Source organism: Camarhynchus parvulus, chromosome 1, assembly GCF_901933205.1.
Source record: "Camarhynchus parvulus chromosome 1, STF_HiC, whole genome shotgun sequence".
In the NCBI taxonomy this organism is placed as follows: domain Eukaryota; kingdom Metazoa; phylum Chordata; class Aves; order Passeriformes; family Thraupidae; genus Camarhynchus; species Camarhynchus parvulus.
The window spans coordinates 68,745,120-68,761,526 of record NC_044571.1 but is presented as its reverse complement, the minus strand read 5'-3'; the positions used below and the strand labels follow the sequence as shown (position 1 = coordinate 68,761,526).

The 16,407-nt window shown below is 45.5% G+C and overlaps 1 protein-coding gene across 1 annotated transcript in view; it reads right to left on the bottom strand.

Moving 5' to 3' along the window:
• The window catches only part of SLC7A1 (solute carrier family 7 member 1), a 42,187-nt gene extending 28,876 nt beyond the window's left edge, over nt 1-13,311 (bottom strand). Inside the window, exon 1 of the mRNA XM_030955623.1 lies at nt 12,998-13,311. The gene's annotated coding sequence lies outside the window, so the exon portion shown is untranslated. The remainder of the gene's footprint in view (nt 1-12,997) is intronic.
• Between the last annotated feature and the right edge of the window lie 3,096 nt (nt 13,312-16,407).

The window sequence follows — 16,407 nt, the reverse complement described above, 5'->3', positions numbered from 1 at the left end:
ATCAGGAATAAAGCACAACTGCTTTTTATGAATAATTTGCTTAGAAGAGGGGCTATTTAATTATGACAGACCTGGAAATTAAGATCAACATCCTGCAACTGGCTTAATGCCAACAGACAGTGCTCTTCCAGGTGAACTCCAGATTAAGATATCAACTGCCTCTTTCACAAAAAACATGTCAACGTCTGAGCATCTCTGTTGTCAATAAAATACTTCCTATAGCCTGCAGGTAACAAACAGGGAGCCTGCAATGCAGCCATCTTCTGTGGGCCTCACACACACCACTGTCATTCATCTCACAGGCCACTGATCACCATCCTAGCATCTCTTACATGTTTTCTTTGCTTTTGAAACGCAGGTACCAAATCAACCTTTTACTTTTAATTATATTCACTGTCAGTTAACAAAGAGACCTTCAGTGAAGACAGGTGGGATTTTTTTTCAGAAGAATGATCTTTAGGTTTTGCAGGATGCAGTACAGAGTCATTACACCTCTGCCCAAAACCTTCTGTGTATCATTTGTTATCTTTGCAAGTGTATCAAAGGGTGATTTTGGCAGAGATTATGATTTTTCCCGTCCTTAGAAGTTGGATCCAGCTGTGATTTCGCCTTCTGAAACAGTCATCCTTGACTTTGAAGTGACCCTTTGTTCTGGGCTGGTTCCACTCCCAGCCTCACTTGAAAAATGAGCCTTTTTTTTGAATGCATAGTCAGTATTCCTGTGGCATAATGCAGTCCTAATAACATAAAACAATATAAATTATTCCAGAAATGTTTCCAGATGGTACCTAACCACCTTCAAGCTGAGGAAACTTGAATCTGAATGAATATAGATGAGTTTTGTTCTGCACATGCCTAGCTCTCACCCCTGCCTGAGCTCTTTCTCTGATGAGAAACACTGAGCTGGAAGTCCCAGCCACTCAGACCCTGGGTAGGAAATGGTTTCACCCCAAGACTTTGGGTATGTCCATGTTCTGGCTGGAGCTGAGGTCTTTGGGACTGGTGGGAAGCAAGGACACACCCAGTTAGCCTAGCAGGGTGGACCCCAGACCAGGGGCCACATCCTTGGGTGAATCCTGTCCCACCAAAGTCAACGGCAAAGCTCCCACCAACTTCAATAGTCCAACTGCTACTGGTGTTTTATTTACAGTGCATTTTATGTTTATTACTTTTGTTCCCTGTCCAACTTTTTGTGTCCTGACTCTATTGTATTTTCAAATAAAATATTCTTCCTACTTTTATCTAACAGTTAGCATACCTATTATATCAGGTTGATAGATTTCCTTCCCCATTCCTCAAACCCATAAGAAAATAAGCAATCTGCCATGTGGTTGACAGCAAAAACTAAACCATAATAAACATCTGTCCAGCTAAACATTAAACACCATGTGTAAAAATAAGCTGACAGGGCACCATTTTACATAAGCAATACTATCACTTCCTCAACAATTAGAAGTTGTTTCAACTTCTGAAACGCCATCCCTTACCTACTTCAAGGCACTGCTGCTCTTGAGAATTTTCCTCTCCAATTTGCAGAAGAGCATAAAACTAAAGCTGATTAAGCAGAACAAGGAGTTTTCTACCAAGGAAAGAAGAAAACCTAAGCCTAACCTTGCTGTATGTCCAACAAAGTCCTTAGACATCTCCTTGGAGGACAAGTGAGCTGAAATCCTCATTCAACATTGTCCCACACATGCTTATATCCATTTTAAAACACATGGAAATGTCTACTGCCATCAGTACCCTTCTCTTACAGGAAAGTCATGTCCTGTGGACAATCTGACATTTGTTGAAGACCAAAAGAATGCTGAGGAGAAATATCCCTCATACAGCTGTATAATCACTGCTACAAGTCTACAGAACAAAGAGCTTGCCCTGGTGCTGGTATATTTGACAATGTAGAATGGTTTTCACTTTGTATTTTTAGTTCAAACATGGTCTCCAAACAAGCATGTAGTGATGGTGCCAACCAGTTGATCAACACACAGGTAACAAACACCTTTGGGAGCCCTTTCCAAAGGCTGGTTTTGCTGCTTCCATTCCCAAGGCAGCATCATTCACACAGAAGTCCTACAGAGGAAAAGAGGTGGAAAACCTCAACTCCTACTACTGCTGTTAGCATTACAGGTATTTCTGGGGTGTCAGATTTGACTGCAGACTCCTAAAAGCAAAATATCATAAAGTAAGGGACCAAACTATATCTCCTGAATGTTTTCTGAAGCATCATTCATGCTGAGGACCAACTCAGAGACTCAACTGTAGTCATTTGCAGATGCAGCCACCAGCAAAAAGGCCAGTGAAAGCAAAGGCATGACCAAGCATGATGCAAAGCTGGAAGTTATCTCATTATAGCAGCAGCAATGGCTGGGAGTCCAAGCCAAAACCACCAAAGTAGCTGCAATTCTTTGCATTTGTTTCATTGTGTGTGAGGAGATGTTGTCTTGTTCAAGTATTTTAACTAGAAAAGGAAGGTATTGTCTATGAGCTGGTAAATTTGTCCCCCTATTGATTATCATTATTTTTTTAAACATGTGTGCAAATGTATGCATATATCTCAATATACATTAATCTAGATTACATTTGAGTGTATATACTTATATACATATATGGACAATAATGTTAAATTCTTTGCCAATTTTGTCATTAAAAATAAAGATCAGCCACTAGCAAGGCATTTGTTACTCGGAGGAAAGGAGCCAGGCAGTCAAATACAAACAACATATAAAACAAAGATAGAGAGGCACGCACAGGAGTGGGTGTGCAGTGTACACAAAACCCAATCTTTTTCACGTGCTTAAAGGCACACTGCCTGTCTGAAGGGGATCATATTACCCCCCTTTGTTGAGCAGATCCTTTAACACCACGAGCGAGGTGGTGCTGGGGGACCAGCCCGTTGTCACAGACAGCTGGGCATGCTGCAGCTTTCTGTTCTTCAATCTCCTGAGTATTAGGAACATTTTCAAACAGCATTGCCCACTCCTCTTCAGATGTCTCATAGACCTGGAGGATTTCTTCCACTGGAAAAGGTGCAGTGAGGTGCTCTTTATAATCCCTATACCACCACTGACCAACAACCAATTACTGAAAGGTGACCACCGAGTCCCACTCGGACATGAGGACAGTGCTCAGTTACTGCCATGGGCGAACGCCAGGGTGCTGCAGCTCACTCAACTGCTTTCCAAACTGTCATGGCTATTGGCTGTAGCAAGGTCAGAAAATCCTCTCATCCCAGGACAACTTCCAAGATGGCAAAGATCATCCTTTTACACAAGTTCAGATAGGAATTCTCAACTTCCCCAAAATTTCAAAGCAGGCAAACTTTGGTTTTGTCTCAATACCTGCACAAAAGTCAATCTGGGTTATTTGTGATGATACACAAAATCCATTTTGAAATGAGCAGTTATTTTTGACAAAAGGAGGGAGGTTCCTGCTGTGGAAGTCATTAGAAGAGTACTTTGAACACTCCAAATTCAAGCTTCAAAATCTCCAAAATAGAAGTTGTGATGCCCTTTCTTCTGCACAAAGCTCCAGCTGTGATGATCATCAAACATGTCACACAGTAAGCCATTCAACAGGGAAAAGTTTGGATAAACACTAATTCCCCTACTGCAGAAACACACACCATATCATGCTTAATTTGTAGTGGGGAATTTGATGATCCAATCACTTTCCAACTGTAGGCACAATGGAAGGCAGGCACAGGGTACAATATCAGATCTCCACCACCCAAGTGATGCAAAAACAGGTTAGAGAAATACCTTTTAAACTCTAACTGGGTATAGTGCACCCTGCCTCAAAACAGGGAAAACAGGAGCAACCAGACAACATGTTTGTTTTGGCAGGGCTAAATCATTAAACCAGATCTTCCTGTCCCCAGCCTACTGCCTATCATCCATAGCTGTACCAGAATAACCACCTGGGGAATCATGCTGAACACCACCACCACTGAAACAAACTCAACACTGTGACTACAGCAGAGCCAATGGCAGGCCACCACAAACAGCAGCCAGGGCAGAAGAGAGGGAGGTGACACTTTCCAGGATAGATGCCCATCTGAGAAGCACCATCCAGTGAAAGATGCCAGAAGTGCCCTCAGCCCTTTTAGCCCACACCTCAAATTTCAGCTGGTAACATCCTGTCAGCTCAAAACAGCACCCGGGTGTTTTGAGGAGGACAGCAGCACATTTGCCATCCACAGCTCCTCAGAAATAAAAAAGTTAAGGAAATGTCTTCCTGCCTAGCCATTGAAGGGCATCACACCTCTCTAATTACATGAATCACTATTTTCTGAAGAAAAAGCATCTAATTGAAAAGTCTCCCATCAGCTCTAGTACAGTCTCCTCAAACAGTTCCTCAGCATGACTTCAAATTACACCGTGCAAGAAAATTGCTTGATTTGTCCTTCAATTTGTCATAAAACCAAAGGGGATCTCCACTGATAATTAAACTTCCCAAATGAAAGCCTGAGACAGACTGGCAGTGATTCACTTGAAACAACCCATCATCCATAATCTGCCAGGGACTCAGCCTTGGTATTGAACAGAAAAAAAATAATGCTCTGGGAAACAATATTAAATAAGTGAGCTTCTGTCACGTTAAACCCAGATAAAATGAAGACAGAACTTTGCTTAGCCAAAAGCCCAGGCCATGTCATTCAGCATAAACCAGCTGGGGTCCTTGGAGCATGGTGCTTGGAAGAAGGTGGGAAATGTTCCTTAGGGGATAAGGAAGTAAGTTAGACAGCAACAGAAGTTGGTTTGTTATTAAAACAATACTGGGGAAACAAACAAAACATTAAGAGCCCCAACCTTCATGCAGAACAAAAAGTATCCTGTACAGACATGGGACACATCCAATCAGACTGACAGAAGAAAGGAAAGAGAAGACTTCCCCAAACACCATTATTTTTACCAGGAACGAAGGGCAGAGCCAAGTTGGGACTTTCAGGTGCAGACAAGGGGCAGATCAAAGTGGGTATAAACAATTGGACTTTGCTACATCCCTGAGCAGCGGGGAACAGGTCATGGAGAGCAGTGGCAGCTCCAGCTGGAGGCAGGACCATGAGGCAGCTGCAGACCCTGGTCACCCTTGCCAAGGAACCCATGAGCATCCTGACGGAGTGACAGGCTGGGCCATGGACCTGTGGCCACCCCTGTGGATCAGCATGTCTGCAGATCAGATACTTCTCAAACAGGCATGCTCCCAGCATTGCTGAACCAATTAAAAAACTGTCCCAATCTAAAAAATGCTGTCCCAATTAAAAACTTCTTCCATTACCATAAAGGGTACTGAACTGAAGCAAAAGATCCCTTTCCCTTGCTGGGAAAGCGGGAGTGTTGTTTCTGTGAACGAGATGGAAGAGTTTGAATAGCTTTTTCAGAGAAAACACACTGTAACAAACTTCAGAGGAATGGCTCACATAAGGGAGTACTCAGCCTGAGCTGGACACACTCATTCAGGGAGGAAGGGGAACAGAAATTGTATGTGGTCAAGTCACGGGGCTCCTTGCCTTATGCCAAGGTGATTGAAGGCTTCTGAGAAAGTTTTGCTATCCCTGGGTAACTGTGTATTGCCAATTAAGCATTTAGAATCAGGATGGATGGGGCTTTGAATAACCTCATGGCAGGTGGATTGTACTGCGTGGAACTTCAAAGGTTCCTTCCAATCCAAACCATTCTAGGATTCTGTGAAAATTCAAAATATGCTACATCACTCCCTTAGGCTTCTGCAATCAAGACAAAGTCATTAGCAAAGTAATTAGAATACATTTTTGTTAATTTAGGAATTTTTCCACTGGTTTGCAGGCCATTCAAGGGCTTGCCCATGCAGAATTCCAAGTGAGACCTGCCAACTCTGCACCCTGGTGTGGCTGTTGGAGGGTGACTCAACACAGTGGAACAATTAAGAAAAACTTCCCTTTTTTGAAGAAACTGAAGTTAATTTCTCATTGAACACACCAGCTGAATTAAAAAATGTATTACAGCCTTCTGAGAGCACTTGCAAGACTACAGACCTAATACTAAAGCTTTTGGCAACTATGATTTACACTATACAAAAGAGACGCTGACTGTGAAAGGAGTTAAAATGTTTGCTTTGAGATTCAGTATTCCCACATTCCAGCCATAATTCAAGGGCTAGGGAGGGATCAGCTCCTTCCAAGCATCACGTGCTCATCACTGCAGGCACAGACAAGCACTTCACACCCCGTGCTTGTGGGTGCGTGCAGCAGACACATTCTCTCCTGCAGCAGAGAGGCTCTTGCATGTCTGCAGCTCCCCAGGTACCTCTTCCAAGTAATTCCTACTGTCAAGTTCTTCAGAAAGGCCTTCCCCTAACAGGCAGTGCCCTGATGCACACTGGAATGAAAGCAATGACTGAATCCTACCATCTGATCCAACTAGTACTGCTCATTGACCAGACCTACCCCACTGACCAGGGTGACTCAGAGCTGAAGGAGACAACAGTGCACAACTTGGATGGGCCACCAATGCCTCAGCTGCCCTGGAACAGCAGGAGAAGCTCCCATACGAGGAAGCCCTAAATGAGGCAGCCTGGGTAGCCCAATTGAAAGCAGAGGGGCATGCTGAGCACCAAAGGTGTGGCCACACTCCCAGTGTAACTGGGATATGGCAATGTTACATCCTGTTGGGCCAGTAAATGTCTCCCCTTCCCTGCCAGCCCATGCCACATGCCTCACCAGGGACCATCCTTTTGGAATGGGACATGGTTGTGCAAGTCAGTCACAAAACCTGGCTGCTAGGTCTACAGGATATGCCTACATCAGTGTAGCCTAGACACACATACACACAGAAAAACAGAAGCTGAGGATGGTGCAAGGAGGTGGAGTAGAGGAGATAAAGTATGTGGAAAAAAAATCAGTCTCTAAGGTGTTTTGCATACTATCCCACAAGCCATCACTGCAAAGACTTCACAGCTTCTAAACTGATTGATTTACAACAAAATGCCTTGGAAAACTGCATCTGCTTTAGGCATTTAAGTCTAAATTAAGTACAGAGCATGGCAAATCATACAAGCATCATGTTTGATTAATATGTCAGTGGGGTAACCAACCATTCCTGTTTTCACACACTGGTATGACAACCTAGTTTTGATATATTCTACTTAAACAAATCTCATCAGAAAAGTGCTAGAACACTGATGTGGAATTAAATTTCACAGTGAGGTAGGTGTGGAGGATTTTTTGCTTTGGGTAAATACTCTTTTCTTAGGCACACATTCACCATCCAGCTTTCTCTTCAGAACAGCAAAGCTATTGTTTAAGTAGAGTTTTGCCTCCACCTAACCCAAACAATCATGGCTGCAAGGCTGCTGATATAGGGAAGGACTGGGGAAAAGAGGCATACAAACACAGCATATTTCATATTTATCTCAGAACTTCTATCAAAAGCACGACAAAAGACTTCTTGCTCCTTTTTTTGATTAAAGCAAGACTTGCTAAAGTTTGTGGGATTTTAAGGGGTTTTTTCCCTCAAAAAGCAAAGATGACACTGACCAACCAAACTGTGAGCCAGACCACAACCCATATATTTCACATCTCATTGCTGCCAATGTCACACAGAAGGATCCTGCACGCTGGCCAGCCCCAAGAGGGGTTTGGGCAGAAAGCTGCTGGATGTGATAGTTGGAGCAATGATAGCAGGGACAACACAGGGATACCAGGAGGTAAGAAATGCAAAAACTTGGCAGACTTGGCCTGAACCGAGACATGAGGCCACTGCAAAATACCATGCAGATTCAGCTCCCTGATTTCCACAAGGACAAGCATTACCTTGTAGACACCCTTACAGTTTATTCTGCCATCTGTGTGGCAGAAAACCAGGTCTTGCAACCCACATCTCTCCGTGAAGAAAGCTTGTTCAGGCTCCCTTGGAAGCACAAGTCAACTTAGAGAAGTAATTAAATCCTGTGAGCAAAAAAACCAGATCTGTCATCTACTTTTTATTCAACCCCACCAGTGCAGTACTTATCCAATCTGTAGGCTCAGTTTTCTGAATGTATTAGAATTGCCACCTGCACCTCCCTGCCTTTCATGCAGAAGCCTGGTCTGCCCCAAAAAATGCTCCCGCAACCCAGTAACAGAGGTAAGTGAAGCCACCCAGCATACAGTCCTGCCAAGGGAAGTTATACTGCTATCCTTAAAAAGAATTGCATCCCTATCAGCAAAATGCAGTGTTTGGAGTAAGTATACACTTTTTATTGGAAGAAAAATTACTAATATAATCCAGTCTGCTCAACTTGTTAAAACAATGTTATATTTTTCCACATCATCATTCTGGCATCAAAGGAAATAATTCCTAATTATGTTTATGAGACTGAGGGAGTAGATAGAGACCTAGATATGACAGTCTTGGAGAAGTGTGGTGAAATGTATAATGCAACACCTCTCCAAACATGTACAGTGCCATCTCTCCCCATGTCACTTACCTAGAACAAGTAACTTTGAAGTATAAGAAGTTCTGCTGCTGCAAGGTGCTTTAAGTGACAGCAAGAAGGAAACAAACAAATGGCTGTAAATATTCTGCTTAGCTCCCCTATGCCGGGACTTGCAGAAAAAAATAGGTAGTTTTAAAGCAAATTAAGTGAAACAAATGATAATTACCATTTTCCCCCAAGGGTCTGAACAGGACCATGAAAAGTAAAGCACTGCTGTTGTGTTTTTGATGGGGGCCTACACCATGCTGCTCTGCTCTCCAGGTACTTCCTTTGAAGGAAAAAACAGGTTCAAAAATGCTGTAACATCTGTGGCGGTTTATCTGGAGCAGCCAAAGCACAACAGTGAGGCTTCATCACTTGTATAAGTTTTTTTGGGGGATCATCCATGTTTCTTCACATGCCAACCAGGTTATGAGGGGTAGGATTCCTCTTGACTAGCTTCAGCCCACTCCAAAGCAGATGTAGGGTATCATCTCACCTCCCTCTGTAAGGCTAAGATAGGCACGTCCAGGCATGAACTTTTTCCCTTTGGATGAAAGATGGCCCTCCAGAGGTACCTGCTTTCCCTAGTTACTGCACTACTCTAGCAAACATCTAAAAAACTCCACCAGACAGATGCACGAGACAGAAGACAGGACTGCACCTAGACCCAGCTGAAGCAGAAACACCTTGATGAATTCTGACTGGTCTTTCTGTGGACACTTAATAAAAGGATGGTGAAAGTCTTTGAATAGTCTTAGGGGTTTTAACAACTCAGACATGCACTTTTCTCACAAGAGCAACCACGCCTGCTTGTTCTTGCTTTCCTCAAAAATAATAGTGTTTTCTGAAGAAAACCTTGTGATTTCAGGACTGTCCAAGCACTGATCCTACCACTTCCAGAGCAAAGCATAAGCATTTTGCTTCAGCTCTTTTCCAGTTACTTAGCTGTTACACTGTATTGCTTGTGTTGGTACCTTTCCTGAACTACAAAGCTGCTGGAAGCCAAATTTCTGCTCCCATCTCACAGAAGTTCTCACTTCCAAAACTCCAACAAACACCTACTGTTTTTCTCCTCTAAGATGTAGCACCTCCACCCTAATCCAACATCCAGCTGATGACTTCTGGCTGTTGTGCCTTCATTTTGCTTGTGGTGCCAGAACACACTTTGCTCCTTTCTCCCAGCCAACTGCACAGTCAGAACAGTCGTGCCTAATGCACCTGGGGTCAGCATGGACAGACAGACAACAGTACAGCACTTCTACACTTCAATCCAGATCAGCCCAGCACTTTATTTTTCTCAATGGCCTCCTCAAGGGCTTTTGGAAGCTATAAGCACAAAACCCAGCCTGCCCCTGCAATCTGAGACAAACAGTAAGACTCTTCACATCACATATGTTACAAGTCACCCTGTTCTGTGAACTTTTTGGAGGGAGAAAAACAAATAAAGTGGCATGTAGCAGGACCCATTGCTTGGGGATTATATCACATGGGTCATCAACCAGCAATCAGACAGTATGCAATCCCCAGTAAAGTTCAATCAGCAACCTAATGATAGAAGACTACATTCTGGTTACCTCAGACAACTAATCCCCTCTGGAATATTTTCTAAAGATACAACACATTATTTACTTTGTTACCTGAAACTGCTTTATAAAAGAGTCACTTCAACAAAACAATCTTGTTCTACAAACTCAACAATGCATTTTCCAACTAGTTTATTTTAAGAATTTGTCACCCGACAAAAGCAAGCTATTCTTCAACTTAAGGAAACAGTTCATTTATCAAATCACAGTACAATTTCTCGTACAGTGCATTTACTCCTGCTGCATACACATCCAAATAAACATCCTACATCAGCACTCCCAAATGAAACTATGACTAGCATCACTAACTCTGAGTCAGCACGGACTGCAGCTGACCCCAAGCAAATCTGCCTGAAGCACTGAAGCAGCTCTCCACACCACACAGCCTCATGGTGCTGATGGGCAGTAGCACCAGCTTCTCCTCATACAGAGTTAAGTCAGCAGGATTTCCTAGCTCATCCTTCAGGAGCGGCAAAGGGGCTGTGTCACATCCCTATCTGCCTTTGTCACCACTGGAAGGCAGAGCCAATAAATCCCGTCAGGATCAAACCAGCATCTACTCAGCACATCTGCAGACAAAGTAACTCACTCTCTTTTTCTCCTGCCCCACTCTACACCGATGCTTTCAGCATCACAGATACGGGTCAAGAGAAGAAAATTAAACATACCACTTTGTTTTCTATTCACTTAAAGCTGGGATACAATTGGAAGTGACATTTCTGAAAGGTTACTGAAGTCTAGTTAACCTGTCCTCAAGGTTGAGAAACTTGCTAGATCAAGAGCGGACTAAAGGTAGCAGAGGCAGTAATCGCAATAAGACCCCTGCCCTCCTACACTCTAGCTATACTTCTCCCTCTCTTCTTTCCAATCTACTTTTTCTTCTTTTCCCACTACTCCTTTTTCCCCCACTCCCTCTTGCACACACCAGGCCAGCAACTGTGCTCAACACCGGCTAGATTGGAACTTGCTCCTGTCGTCTCAGAATCATGCTAGTGTTAAGGTTGGAAAAGGACTCCAAGATGACCAAATCCAACCATTTGCCATGTCACACAACTGAAAGCAGAGACACAGAACACAGGCACACCACCTTGAGAATGAACACTTCCTGCCACATGGCAACATTACATAGGAAGAAAGGAGGAAGAAAAAAAAAAGGGAAAAGAGAAGAAAAAAAAAGAAGAGGGAGCAACAAATCTTTCAATAAAAACCTTAGAACTGGTTTCTCCAGTAACTGGTTAAAGAGTTACTAGCTTTTTCTTCTCTGAAATAATGTCTCCTGTTTAGAAAAAATATTGCAAGAATATACTCCACGAGGAGTCAAGAGCATACTGCATCTCAACCACACACACAACTGAACTGCCTCAATTAGAAGCCTAGGAGGCCTCAGGTTTCTGTTACAGCTCACTCAAAACAAGAAGCGCCTTCTGAACACACCTCCTCACTGTTAAGCACAGTCCTAACAAGCAGCAAGACTCAAAATTTTACAAATACCACCAAAGTGGCATAAGTCGGGGACTAAACACCAATTGGCTCCCCTGCCCAAGAAAAGGCTTTATTTCAAAGCCAACATGACCATCAAAGTGTGCATGTCATGGAGCACAGGCAAGGTCTGACCCTGTCAGATCACTCAAAATGCAAGATACTTGAAGTACTTGAATGCAAAGTAACTTTCAAAGCTTGTGGCAATGCACAAGCTTGCTCCTGCTTTGTGCCACGTTCAGCACATGCAGCTAAGGACCCTGTGCCATTACACAGTCTTTTGCATTATGTGGAAAGCTTGTCCAAAAAACGTGTCCAGATGGCCACTGAAGGCGACAGAAGTCCATAGAGCACCTGACCAGAAAGATAAATTTGTGCCTGTTCTTTGCAAGTTTTCATTGTATTTGCCTATAACCTGAAGACGGCAGACAGTCAAGCATCAGTGAGTGAACGACCGGCTTCAAGAGGTATTGCTGTGCCACTGCAGAGGGTCCCACATGACACCTGCATTGCCATGTGTGACCACATCGTCAACACTTGTCCCCGTGGCTTAGCAGAGTCCACAGAGGTGGGCAAAGGGAGGCAGGGTAGGTTATCCACTAGTTCAGGTGATGTTGGATTTCACCAGGCAGTCGTAGCTCAGGCACAAAGTAACGTTTGCAAATGACCACAGGCAAGTGAGCCAGCTAACTCATGAACCTTCAGCACCATCATCATCAGCTCTTCTGCCCAGATCTCAGCCTCTGTAGAGTTGCAACTGCCTTTCTGTCACGACTCTATACAGCATCTACCACTTCGCTCCAAAACTAAGGTTTCCAGCAGATGACAACAGAAATAACCAGCAATTTCCTATATAGTCCCAATCTTCCTCTCCAGCCTTAGCTACATACAAATTTCCTCTTAAGGATTTTTAGTGGGTTCCCCTTGCTCCACCCCATCTGCCACCCACATTCACAATATATATGCAGAAAACGATGAGATCCATCTGCTAGCCAGAGCAGCTGCCTGCAAAGCGCTGACAGTCCAAATGGAGATAATTCCCTGTCCTGCTCACAGGAGCAGGTTCGGGAGGAGCAGGCTGCAAGAACTCCTGGGATACGGGCCTGGCTATGAGCCCTAGGGGCGATACCCTCATTCTCGGTAAATTCTCAGTCTCTTTTGCAATTTGACGAAGGAAGCAAAGCCCAGCATGGCAGCCCCTCGGGAGCCACCCTGGAAAGGACTCCAGGGCCACGGCCCAGGGTCTCTCCACGGCACCTGGGCCTTCACCTCCAGCACAGCACGTTCCCGGCGGCGCTGCTGGCACCGCAGAGGAGACAGGCAAAAAAGTGGAAGGGGGTGGGGGGGTCAGGCGAGGGGGGGGAGAGGGTCGCTCCGGCAGGGGCGCGCCGCGGGGCCGGCGGCGGGCCGGGAGCGGGCCGGGAGCGCCGCGCCCGCCACACCGCGCCGCGAAATGGACGCGCCGCGTGGGGCCCCCGCCCGCTCCATCCCACACTCACCCAGCCGGGGGCTCGGGCAAGCGGCGAGGCAGCGCAGCCGCGACCCCCCGCTCCCCGCTGCCGCTTTAGATCTCCTGCGCGGGCCCGCCCGCCGCGGCGCACCTCCCAATGAATAGCAGGCGCTGCTCCACGTGGGAAGTAGGGGTGGGCCGGGGGTAGCCTACGGCGGGATGGAGGGGGAGGCCGGCGTGTGGAACCCTGGATCAGCGGGAGCGGGAGAGCCGCGTGGCTGCGCACGGCCGCGGAGATCGCCTCCGCGGGGCAGGAAGGGGCTTCACAGGCCAGCTCCCTCCAAACAGCTCATGCCGCTCGTTTGGCCTGGGCTGAAAAGCTACTCGGCTTTTCTTTTTCTCCTGATGCTCCCTGGGAGTGAGAATTGAGGAGCTGGGTTGGACTAAATCATCCATTCGGCTGTGACACACATCCTGCTCTAAGAGCTGATGGCTTCTGCAGAACATGGTTGAGCAAGAGATGCCAGCATGAAATGGATGCAGTGGGTATCACAGAATGTTAAGGGTGATCCAGTCCTAGACTCTCCTGCTGTGGGCAGGGTCACCTCCCACTCGATCACGTTGCTCAAAGCATGAGCCAGTGTGTCCTTGATATCCCAGGGTTGGGGTATCCACAGTCTCCCCGGGCAACCTCTTCGAATGTTTCACCACCCTCAGAGTAAAAAATTTCTTTCTAATATTTAACTTAAATTCCTCCCTTTTCAATTTTTACCCATTACTTCTTGTCCTATCACTACAGTTCCTGATGAAAAGTCCCTTACCAGCTTCCCTGTGGGCCCCCCTGAGGTCTCCACACAAACTTTTCTCCAGGCTGAACAGCCCCTGATAAGGGCACTAGGACAGCATTTCACTCACTTGATAAGGAACAACACTTCTTACCAAGGACAGTAGAACAGAACAGCACAGCCTTGGAGAAATAAATGAAGGATGTAACTTAGGCAAACAGAATTCATGCAAAATGCAAGCAGGATGCCAGCTCAGCTCTGCGAGGCCGAAATAGTAGAAGTTAAGCAAAACAATCTTGCTGCACTTAATCAAAAGCAGGGGTCAAAGAATAGCCCCCTGAAAAGGACACTGGACTTTGATGATGGACCCTCAAAGAATAAATAGAAGGACTTTGATAAGGATTGTGACTGTGTAAAATAAAGTTAAGGAAGTGGGGATAGCTAATGAACATGTAATCAGCGTTTTTGATAAAAACTGTACACCTGACACTCAGGGCATCGATTAGAGGAAATATCCTCTAGCATGCTGTAATAAAGAATGCCTGCTATCTAGTACTCAGAACTGTGCTAGAAAGTTTCTATCCAGCTAATTGCAGTACCACGTCTCTCTGTCTGTCTTCACAGGAGAGGTGTCTGTCTTGATTTACAAGACAGATATCTGCAAGGGAAGGCAGAAAAGCCTATAAAAGACTATAAACCCCCTCCCTCCAAATTATTAGAATCTTGACATTAAAGGGCTCTTAGGCAAAGATGTGGGAATAGGAATAACAGTTCTTTACTGGTATGTATAATAAAGCAAACCACAACAACAAGGACGGCACTAACACCAAAGAGAGCCCGGAACCTTTGGTGCAGTTCCGGTCACGGCCAGCAGGGGCGCTGCTGCTCCCGGTGGGCGGGGCAGGTGCCGTGACTCCCCCGGTCCTGCAGGAGGCGCTGTGGCGCGGGCGCGGGGAGCACGTGGCGATGGCGGCTCGGCCCAGACAGGAAGGGATGGAGGGGAGGCTTCGCTTCACAAAGCCCGGGGGCGGCCGATGTCGGTGCCCCTGACAGGACTGTCGGAAGCAGCAGGCTGGAAATGGCAGGAGTGAGCAGAAATCCTGGGGCAGTGACCGAGAATGTCCCAAAACTCCACACCAAAGAGCTGGAACCTGCGAGGTGTCCTGGCAGGGCAGGGGAATGTGGGAGCCCAGAAGCAGAAGAAAGGTTCCCTGCTGGGTTATGGTGATGATAGGAGAAGGCAGCAGGGACAGAGCCTCGCAGTGGTGGCAAATCCTTTCCATAATGCCTGCAGCCTGTCTCTCTTCTGTGCTGAGAGAGCGAGAGCCAGTAAGGAACTAGCCTCAGCCCCTTCTCTCAGCCTGAATCTTTCAGTATCTCTGCGACCTCCCCCCCGTCCCGCCCCGCAAAAAGCTCCCAAAAACTAAGAGTTCCCCTTGCTTGCCTATCTCAAGCCATCAGTTCCAATTAGCAACTCAGTGGGAAGAAATTGTACAGGTTTCCACAGGAAAGAACAGAAAAAACCAAAACCCAAATGCCAACAGTGTCCCAGTCCTCATACCAACTTTGTGGCCACCTTTTGGACTTGCTCCAACCGTTCCATGACCTCTTTATGTTAGGGACACCAGAACTGTGCACAGCACTTCGGGTGGGGTCTGACAAGAGCAGAGTGGAGCAGGAGAATCACCCTTAGCCTGCTGGCCATGCTGCTTTTGGTGCAGCCCAGGATTCAGTAATGGTAGACACTGGTGGACTTGGATTAGGCTTTTGACATTACCTCCCATGAAGCACAATGCTCCCAATCTGGAAAATACCCTGTTGATGAAACTTCCATGTTTGACCTCAAAACTATGGCAAACAGCCCAAAAGAGCTGTGGATGTTGGAAGAACAGCATGATGTCTGTGCCACGCTTGACAAGATCCCATTTCCATTACCATTCATAAGAGACCACTATGGGAAAACTGTCCAGTGTGCTGCAGGATGAGATAGTATCTGAACGTGAATCTTGAAGAAACACCAAGATTCACACTGTCCAAAATAAAGTGGAATTCTAGAAAGGAGGAGAGTGATAGTTAAAGAAAGAAAACCAAATAAGCAGTGAAGAACATCTGGCTGAGCAACTAATTAAAATTGCATCAGAGGAGGTTTAGCTCGGATATTAAGTAAAACTTCTTTAAGAAACACAACAAAAGGGTTGTCAAGCAAGGGAACAGGCAGCCCAGGAAAGTGGTGAAGTCACCATTCCTGAAGGAATTTAAAAGATGTCTAGGGACTCTGAGGGCTTAGTGCTGGACTTGGCAGTGCTAGGTTAGTGGTTGGACTTGATGATCTTAGAGGTCTTTTGCAACCTAAACGACTCTGTTTAGATAGAGATCAAGATATTAACGTGGATCCCAAAAGCCATGTGAGACTGCTGCATGGGCTAATGGTGTTAATGAAATAAAAAATACTACCTAAAAGAACTGTATCTTTCTAGTAGAGCACCTTGATTGAAACATATGTGGTACATAGAAAGTAATTATGAAGCTGTAATCAATAGTGCTGAAACTTTAGTACGGTGCTTATTTTGGCATTTAACCATAAAGGAATACATCTACTTGGTGGAATCCTGAAAAAATGCTGGTAGGACACACCTTCCTTAAAGAAAAGTGCAATGAATTGGTTTTGTTTTCC